Source organism: Sinohyriopsis cumingii, chromosome 6 (genome assembly GCF_028554795.1).
Source record: "Sinohyriopsis cumingii isolate HCF-2022 chromosome 6, ASM2855479v2, whole genome shotgun sequence".
Taxonomy (NCBI): domain Eukaryota; kingdom Metazoa; phylum Mollusca; class Bivalvia; order Unionida; family Unionidae; genus Sinohyriopsis; species Sinohyriopsis cumingii.
In genome coordinates, this window is record NC_142966.1 from 98,347,072 (window position 1) to 98,355,891 (window position 8,820).

General features: G+C 36.0%; 1 protein-coding gene across 1 annotated transcript in view; it reads right to left on the reverse strand.

The window, feature by feature from the left end:
• The window catches only part of LOC149797526 (uncharacterized), a 194,012-nt gene extending 185,907 nt beyond the window's left edge, over window positions 1–8,105 (reverse strand). The window contains exon 1 of the mRNA XM_089960770.1: window positions 7,837–8,105. The gene's annotated coding sequence lies outside the window, so the exon portion shown is untranslated. The remainder of the gene's footprint in view (window positions 1–7,836) is intronic.
• Between the last annotated feature and the right edge of the window lie 715 nt (window positions 8,106–8,820).

The following is an 8,820-nucleotide window of genomic DNA, read 5'->3' on the forward strand; positions in this document are numbered from 1 at the left end:
AAGGTCCACAGAAAACGATATCTAGCATACTGGGATCGATAGGTGTAGTGCTGGTAAAATTAACGTAGTCGTTGCTAAGAATGGCCACAGACACAGCTCTAGGCAAAGCAGGAACATTTACATGGCAGATCGCAACACAGCAGGGAATTTCAGAACCATAACAGATATGTGTTGCATTTGAGCGTGCCACCAGATCTAAAGATCAGAGACCAAACCCAATGTTATTTGATGGATTAATAACATATTCAATGTCGCTGACGATAAATTGACATCAATAGTCATCCAAAGACATATTATTGAATTTTGACCAAAACAACGTTGCAAGAGCTTTTCAAGGTCTGGTGAGATTTATGAGGCTTGATCAGAATGTCAAATCCGGCCTGCAGATAAATTATCGGAATTTCTCGACGTTGTATTTATTACTTTTCGTATCAAAATCTGGATTTGCTTCGACATTGTCACTGACGTACACGTAATAGCTACTGATGGTTACAGAGCAATCGCTGTTATACTATCGGACGAAACAATGGTGTTTGAAGAAGTTATTGGTGAACGAATGAGAATCATTTATCCGCCCGTGGAAAAAATGTGTTTCCCATCCATGTAATTAGATAATTCATAATGTAATAACGTCATATAATCACGTCAACTTAACTTGGATACCTGGTTAGAGTAAAATGTTGCAATCGGCGTCAAAGAATAATTTTGAGGAAAAATATCTCTAAAATCACCGGCGTTGCAAGGTCCTTTAAAACGTCGCCGAATGAAAGTTAGCTCAACACTACAATGATGCCAATATATAAAAACTGGCGTACTATTTGGTCTTTCCGCAAATGCCATCTGCGATACAGCAAACACCGGTGGTATATTTCCGCTTCTAGTGCCGATAACAGCAATAATTTCCTCTTCGAATCAATATGTTGCAAGAGCAACTGAACTTGTTGAGGTTGGAACAGCTGCAGGCATGGCACTAAAAAAGGTAACATGACTAAAGACTTCAAAAAAAGGGACGGGGTCTACGATTACCAGGAACGTGTTCCAGTCAAGGTCAGAGACTCCTGGGGACGGTGTGTTAAAGCTTCCTATATCCAATTTTGATTTCCTTGGTGCTGATTGGCAATTATACATAAACAGAAATTTCAAATGTGTTTTCATGCGTGATCAGTTACCGGAAAGACCAAACCATGTTGAAACTGGAATCATTAATATTGATGACCGTTCTGGACCAAGTACTCATTGGGTTGTATAAGCGATTCATCTAGGACAAGAACATGACAAAACAAAAAAAATCTAGGACGAATCTGGGAAGTCCTTTGCTTTTTAACAGGATCGTATCAAATCGAACAAATTAACAAATAACTTGGGCGCATAATTTAAATCAATAATAGAAACATAATCAAAGATCGCTATCAAAGTACAAAAGGTAACGTTGAGTGCCGCCATTGAAATATCGACAATGGATTACGCCATTGACATATATGGGCCCCAATCAAAACTGCGCTGGAATCACCACCACCGTCTGGCGGTTGACCACACCGATATATAAATGATCCATCTGGTGGTGGTGGTCCTTTATCGCCAGGCCTTGTCAATATCACGTCGAACATTTATGTAAATCTGTCTGTGACGCATTCGACGGTAGTTTTACCTCGTCTGGGCAAACATCCAACGGGCAGGCCAAGAAATATATGTTCTTTGCAGCTCTTTTCCAAAGGTGAGGCCGGGCTATTTGATTGTGCCAGTCTCTTCAAGTAATCCTGTTTATTTAGGCTGTCATAATCCGTCGTTGTCTCCAATATGTTTTTGTCTAACCGACCAAGACAGTAATTTATGTTACACGTGTAGGGGAGAATTAACTGTTAGTATGTATGTGCGTGAAAGACCACAAACGGCCCATCATGACAATATCTAAACATATTGTTTGTCGTTAATTTTATGTGACAGTGGCGTTGTTATTCCATCTTGGCAGATTCGGAAATCCTAGCGGATTTTAGCGCAAGATTTTTAGCTGTCCCTCACGAGCATGATGTCTTTTCCACCATAATTTTCTGGTCCAGAACAGACCGAAAATTAGGGAATAAAACGAAAATACCGGAACACAAATAGTGAAATAGCTGAAGATACTCGCTATTTTCTTGATATATGACATATACGTTCATTATAAATAATTTAAAAGTAGTTTGGTGAGATGTGTTATAATTTATTCGAAACAAGTATAAGTTTATAATAAAACTGTCCACAGGACCATGATATTTGTTTCTTCAAGGAAAATATAATTTTATAAATTACTTCGTGATTGAGCTTTAATATCAATATGAAACTAGGTAAATTACCCCTTTAACAATACCAAGCGAATGGCCCTTTTCAGAAATTGTAAACCAAACATATGACTTATAGACAAACGGACAGTCACAAACAATTCCTAATATCTAAAGCACTGTGGACAGCGAAAAGAAATAATGAATTTGAAAAGCGGTAGTACTAAAGTACAAAAAGAACTTTTCTCAAAAAGAAGAAATACGTGCAAAAAGAACTCATATTTTCTTTAGTTATTTAATTCATTCATTCTTTTTCTTCAATTAAAGATAACAACACAATGACTAATGTATTTGCAAAACACGAAAGTACATGATAGTTTGGTCATGCGACAAGTCAGAGGGTATTACGGTATTGTAAATTGGCTTGCGAAAAGAAAATATAAGTGCAAAAAGAACTCATGTTTCCTTAATTTCTTTATCAAATTCAATAATTCTTTTTTTTAAATGAAAGATACTGGTAAAACACGTTGACTAATGCATTTACACCAGACCGTACACAAGATTCTCCCAATGTGGGTATGTGAGAAAGCTTGCCAGTAGCTTCTCGTTGGTCGGTGGTTGTTTCTGTGGGTTTTCCGCGTTCTTCCTCCACCATTAATACTGGCCGCCGTGTATAGCTTATCTTCTGCTGAATAATGGCGTCATACCCAACACAAACTACAACAACCAGACAGTACACGAGGTTAGAGTTGCTTTCATTTGAATCCAAACTAGATACCGTAGACTGTTCTAATCTAGGAAGCTAGTCATCTGTTTGGAGGATCATTGCTCTTTCCAGCTTACTGGATGTACGGATTGCCAATTTACATACCATAGTGCACTGAGACAAACGATGAATTAAGAACTAAAACATGGTTACCAAATGCCAGCTTAAAATACGGTCTCCATATGAAGCCAATAGTAGCCTAGCAAAGTATATTTCTTCATATTTCATCACTTCTGTCATGTATTTACAATTCGTAAACATTAATTTGTGCTTTTTTGCTTAAATGATGACATGCTGAGCAAACGTGATTATGTTATAAGATCGCGTTTTCTTTTTCATGTATGAGAAAATGAGCAGCGCTGTTAATCAATAACAACAGCGTATCAGCACCATCTAAAATATCATAACATGCCATCTTATACCGTTCTAATGCTAGCCGATATTTGCTGAATGTTGATTCACGCAGATATCTTGCTTTCAGTGTTCAATGTTTATAAGAAACACACCTTGATAAATATATATAATTTGTTCCGGTAATATCTATTTTTGTTCTGGTATTTTTCCACTCTAGCATCACAGTATAAAAAATTAGTAAAATAACCAACGTCATTATAAAAGTAATTGCAATCAAAAGTATAATTAGTAACAGAAATATAATTTGTTGGGTTTTATGAACCTCTGTTCCAATATGATCTACTTTTTTGTTCCGGCATTTTTGCTTGCTCCGATTTGTTTTGGTTCATTGCGGTAAAAGGTCTGACCGAAAACTTCCGTTTGGTATGAAACATGTAGACAATAGCGGTATTAGCCCAAACTCCGGGGTTCAATCAGTCAAAATAAGGTTTGAAATTATAAATCGATGAATGAACTAAGTTCTGTGCATTCTTTTTGTCTCATCTATGTTTTTCGTTCTTGTAAATATGTAGGGGAGTACAAACGAACGGGAGGTATATTCAGACTATAGTGACCAACAATTTAATTTTTGTTGGGGGTGGGTGAAGAAGGCAGCTGCACATGTAGTGGAGAGGCGGATTCATAATATAAGGGTCGTGGGAGCAATGATCTCCCAAGCCACATATCAGACTGGCTGTTTCGAGGTGTCATTGAAAAAGGCACTTAGCTTCCACTTATTTGGCATCATAAAATCATCTATGTATATCAAGTACTTTTAAAACCCACCCACACCCACACCATTTTTTGACAACATTAATATCTTAGCCACCAGTTGAAATTGCAGCCTTCTAAAGATAAAATACATTAAAAGTTATTTTTTAATTCCAAATTCAAACCGCTGGACAGGTAAAAGTTCGAGTTTTGTATCTGAAACATGTAATACATGGAAAGTAGGACAAAATTTAGAAAATGGTTAACTGAATATGCATGAATTACAAAATGCAAAATAAACACACACTATATCGTTGCGAAAGAAATGGAAAAAAGCTTCCAAGTGGGCTCCAACAGTTCTAAACGTTAATGAAGCTCGAATGATTTTTTATCATATGGATGAAGATAACTTACCTCCTAAATTTCTTCATTCGTGCTGTGCTTTCATTGTTTCTGGGGAAGAATTATAGTCGAGTTTGTCAAACATCACCAGATCACCTTGGTTCTCTGACCCGACTACAGCTTCGCTCGGAATGCGTTATCGCAATCGTAATTTCGCGGTCAAGCATAATTAGCCATGCAATCCAAATATACATTCATTGTCAGTCTCGTGGATTCGGAAATACTTATCGACTCAGATGAACAAGAGTCTACAATTAGTTCGAGTACTGTGACATTTTAAATATCGTTAAATTTATCCGTTTTGAACAATTTGAAATTATTCTCGGTGCGCTCCGATAATCATAATCACATTTCAGCCCCGTCTACTGCCGGTAAAATAACCATCACTTGTCCCCACACATTCGATTCCCTTAGTTCTCTCTCTCTCTCTCTCTCTCTCTCTCTCTCTCTCTGACCTTAAATTTCCGGCCTGCCAGGTTTATAAACATCTAAAGATGGTATGGATTTTGCCCGGCTCGTTTATTCATCAAAGGATATATATTATTATATGCAACCATGCTGCAGTTTTATAATATTTCCTTTCCAAAGTGTTCAATGCGAATAAGGAAACACTGGAAGTTATGCAGTACATATCACGGTATATTTTACAATATATACTCACATTTACTCGTATATACTCATGATGGTTTAATATATATATATATATATATATATATATATATATATATATATATATATATATATATATATATATATATATATATATATATATATATTATACTCACTCTCCGGAGTCGGGGCCCGAGTTGTCTAATGCGCTCTATGTTACGGATCACTGCCATCTCACCTCTGTCTGCGTGGTTTCAAGTCTCGGATTCGGCCAATATGGGTATGTGAGAAAGCTTGCCATTAGCTTCTCGTGGGTCGGTGGTTGGCCGCCATGTATAGCCTATCGTGTGCTGAAAAATGGCGTTAAACCCCACGACGACAACAACTCACCGGTGTGTCCTCTATTTTGAAAGTTCAAATATGATAACTGTAAGTTTGTGGATATCAATTATGTCCCAGGTGTGCTAACGAATTCAATGTTTTAGCGGACGAGTCTGGTCTTGTGAACGCATTGTATTATATTCCGTTATATCACTTACATATGGAACGCATACTTAACTACCAAACTATTCGACTTCATTAAGTCATATTTACAATATTTAAGTCACGTGGTCATACTCAAACTATAAAACAGCACAGAAAAGAAACTTACTTGTAAATTGTTCAATATCTAAGTGTACGAAATAGACTCTTCCCCCACTCCTCCCCCCGACATAGGAGCCTCATGGTTGCCGTGGATAAAAGTACATGTGTTAACATAAACCATATGATGGTCTAAACAGTTTCATAGCCTAATATAGCTATAATTATAATAATATTACACATACAGGACACACGGTACTAATTATACGGAAGAACTGTGAACCAGTCTAGAAATGGGTGAAGAAATAATAGAGTATTTACAGGTTTTGTGGTCCATAATTGGTTAATAATGAAAATTAAAATTTTAGGAAAAATATCTTTTGAGAGCTTATCCTATATGTAATGTAAAAAAAACTGTTGACAAATTTCTACTGATGCAATTTTAGCATTTTTACAGGCTTGACTCAGGAGTACTCAATACTGAAAGTAGCACCTGATTCATTTGGTGCAGAATCAATAACACGTGTTTCATGCACATGTATGTAAACAAATTGCCGCGGGTCATATGGTGTTCTCCACACATAAGCTTGCACCAAGGTTAGATGTGCACGAAAAATTATAGGTGTCATTATCAGCACCCATAAATTTTAAGTTATTGAATTTTGAATATGATAGTGTTTCCATATGTTTACCACTGGAGTGGAATTAGTACCGTGAGTCCTACAAAGAAACATCTAAAGATGGTATGGATTTTGCCCGGCTCGTTTATTCATCAAAGGATATATATTATTATATGCAACCATGCTGCAGTTTTATAATATTTCCTTTCCAAAGTGTTCAATGCGAATAAGGAAACACTGGAAGTTATGCAGTACATATCACGGTATATTTTACAATATATACTCACATTTACTCGTATATACTCATGATGGTTTAATATATATATATATATATATATATATATATAATATTTAAGTCACGTGGTCATACTCAAACTATAAAACAGCACAGAAAAGAAATTTACTTGTAAATTGTTCAATATCTAAGTGTACGAAATAGACTCTTCCCCCACTCCTCCCCCCGACATAGGAGCCTCATGGTTGCCGTGGATAAAAGTACATGTGTTAACATAAACCATATGATGGTCTAAACAGTTTCATAGCCTAATATAGCTATAATTATAATAATATTACACATACAAAGAACAAGGTTTTAATCCAGCCATGCCTGCATCTTTGAATAGTGTCTCGTTGTTTAACCCTTTCTCTGTCGGTATAATTGTATATTAAGCTACTTATTTGTTTCCTTCTATTAACCAATCATATAATTACATAGAATATGCTTGGTAAATGACAAGGATATATACTTGAAAATTATAATGTTTAACACTTTTAATTTGTACGGAGAAAATGATTTTTCCTATCCAGAACCGGAACAAACGTTTTTGTCGCCCTAGGCAAGTTATGACTTTGACCTCCCCCCTTCCCTATCCTCAACTCCCGCGAGCAAAATACATCACACCCCCAAGTAACCAACAAAATAAATTTAAAAAATCTAACTTCTAATTTAGAGCCTTTTAACGCCTGGCGCCAGAGGCGATATCTTTAGCATAAATTGCCAGCTCAAACATTGTTCTAGGTCAAGTGTTGGGGGTTGGGAAAGAAGGGCCCAGATTTCCACGAAAGAGCACCAAAGCAAAGTATATGTGTATATTTACTCAAAGTGAGCATAATACCCAATGAACGTGCGCAAGGATAAAACCATGGTCAACTTTCAATTGACAAGTAAATGTACGTTGAGTCTGTACTGTTTAAACGAGGTGTTTCCAGGACCTGGAACCACCACGCAACCCATATCCGGATTCGGGTTGAAGTGTTTAGAAGAGAATTCCATGAATGACAGCAGTTACAGTACAGATTTCTCAGAGATATGTGTTATATCTTTCATAGAGTGGAGAATGATGAAGGCAGAAGTTCACTGTGCACAAGTTTCAAGAGGGGTTGGGGGTTGAGATGGGGGGCGGATGAAATTCGAAAATGAAAATTTAACCAGTAAAGCATTAAAGTACTTTACAAGAAACTGAATAAAATTACGATTTAAAAAAAATATACTTACCTTAGTGATATATCCGGGCCTTAAATACAGCAGAAAGGTTGTGTCTGATCACCGAACTGATGTGCACGTTTTCGAGTTTAATTTACTTCCTGAATCGTAGGTCAATCTGCAAAAATCATTCTTGTGAACAAATTTGCGATATTTTTTACTTAATAATGTCTACTCGAGAAATCATTCAAATGTAAAAGTTTTGTAAAGTTAGGAATCCTAATTCTCCCCTACACCAGAAACATACATGAAGACAATATTCTGCCTGAACAGCTACCTGGGTCTCCATTGTAGATACATGACGATCAAGGTCTTCTTAGAACTAGTTGATAAACAGCCTAGCTCGAATATACGATTGTATCTAGTTTAGACACGTCCTTTTAATTTACTTCCTGTTTTTAAAGAAGGACAATATTAGCAAATATAAATAGAACGAATACAAATTAAATATTGCAATAGTTATATTTAAGTATAATCGTTTTTGCTTCCCACAGAAAGATTAACATAATAGGAGGTTATCACGCGCGCACTCGCATTGTCTTAGCACTAGCACGAGAGAGAAAGATAGAGAGAAAGACAGATCATGAAAGTATAAATATATGCAGATGGTTTACAAACGCATCGATACAATTCAGGCTCTATCTTACATGCAAAAATATATTTTAAATATCCCAGCCCTAAAGAAAAGAAAACTATCAAACAAGCGTAAATATACAATTTTCAAGATCAAAAGATAAAGAGCATAGATTTACAAGTTTCTTTGAACGGTATGGAAAAGAAAAGAGAAAGGTGCACACAAATGTATAATCAAGTACTATTATTTATTTATTTATTTATTTATTTATTTATTTATTTATTTATTTTAAATATAAACCGCATTCATTATGTAAGTCCTAGATTTTCTCTCCAGGTATTTCATTAAAAAAAATACCCCTGTTTGGTTTACTTTACATAACATCAATCTACTGTCTCACTGGGTCAGTCGACACTAGAGTT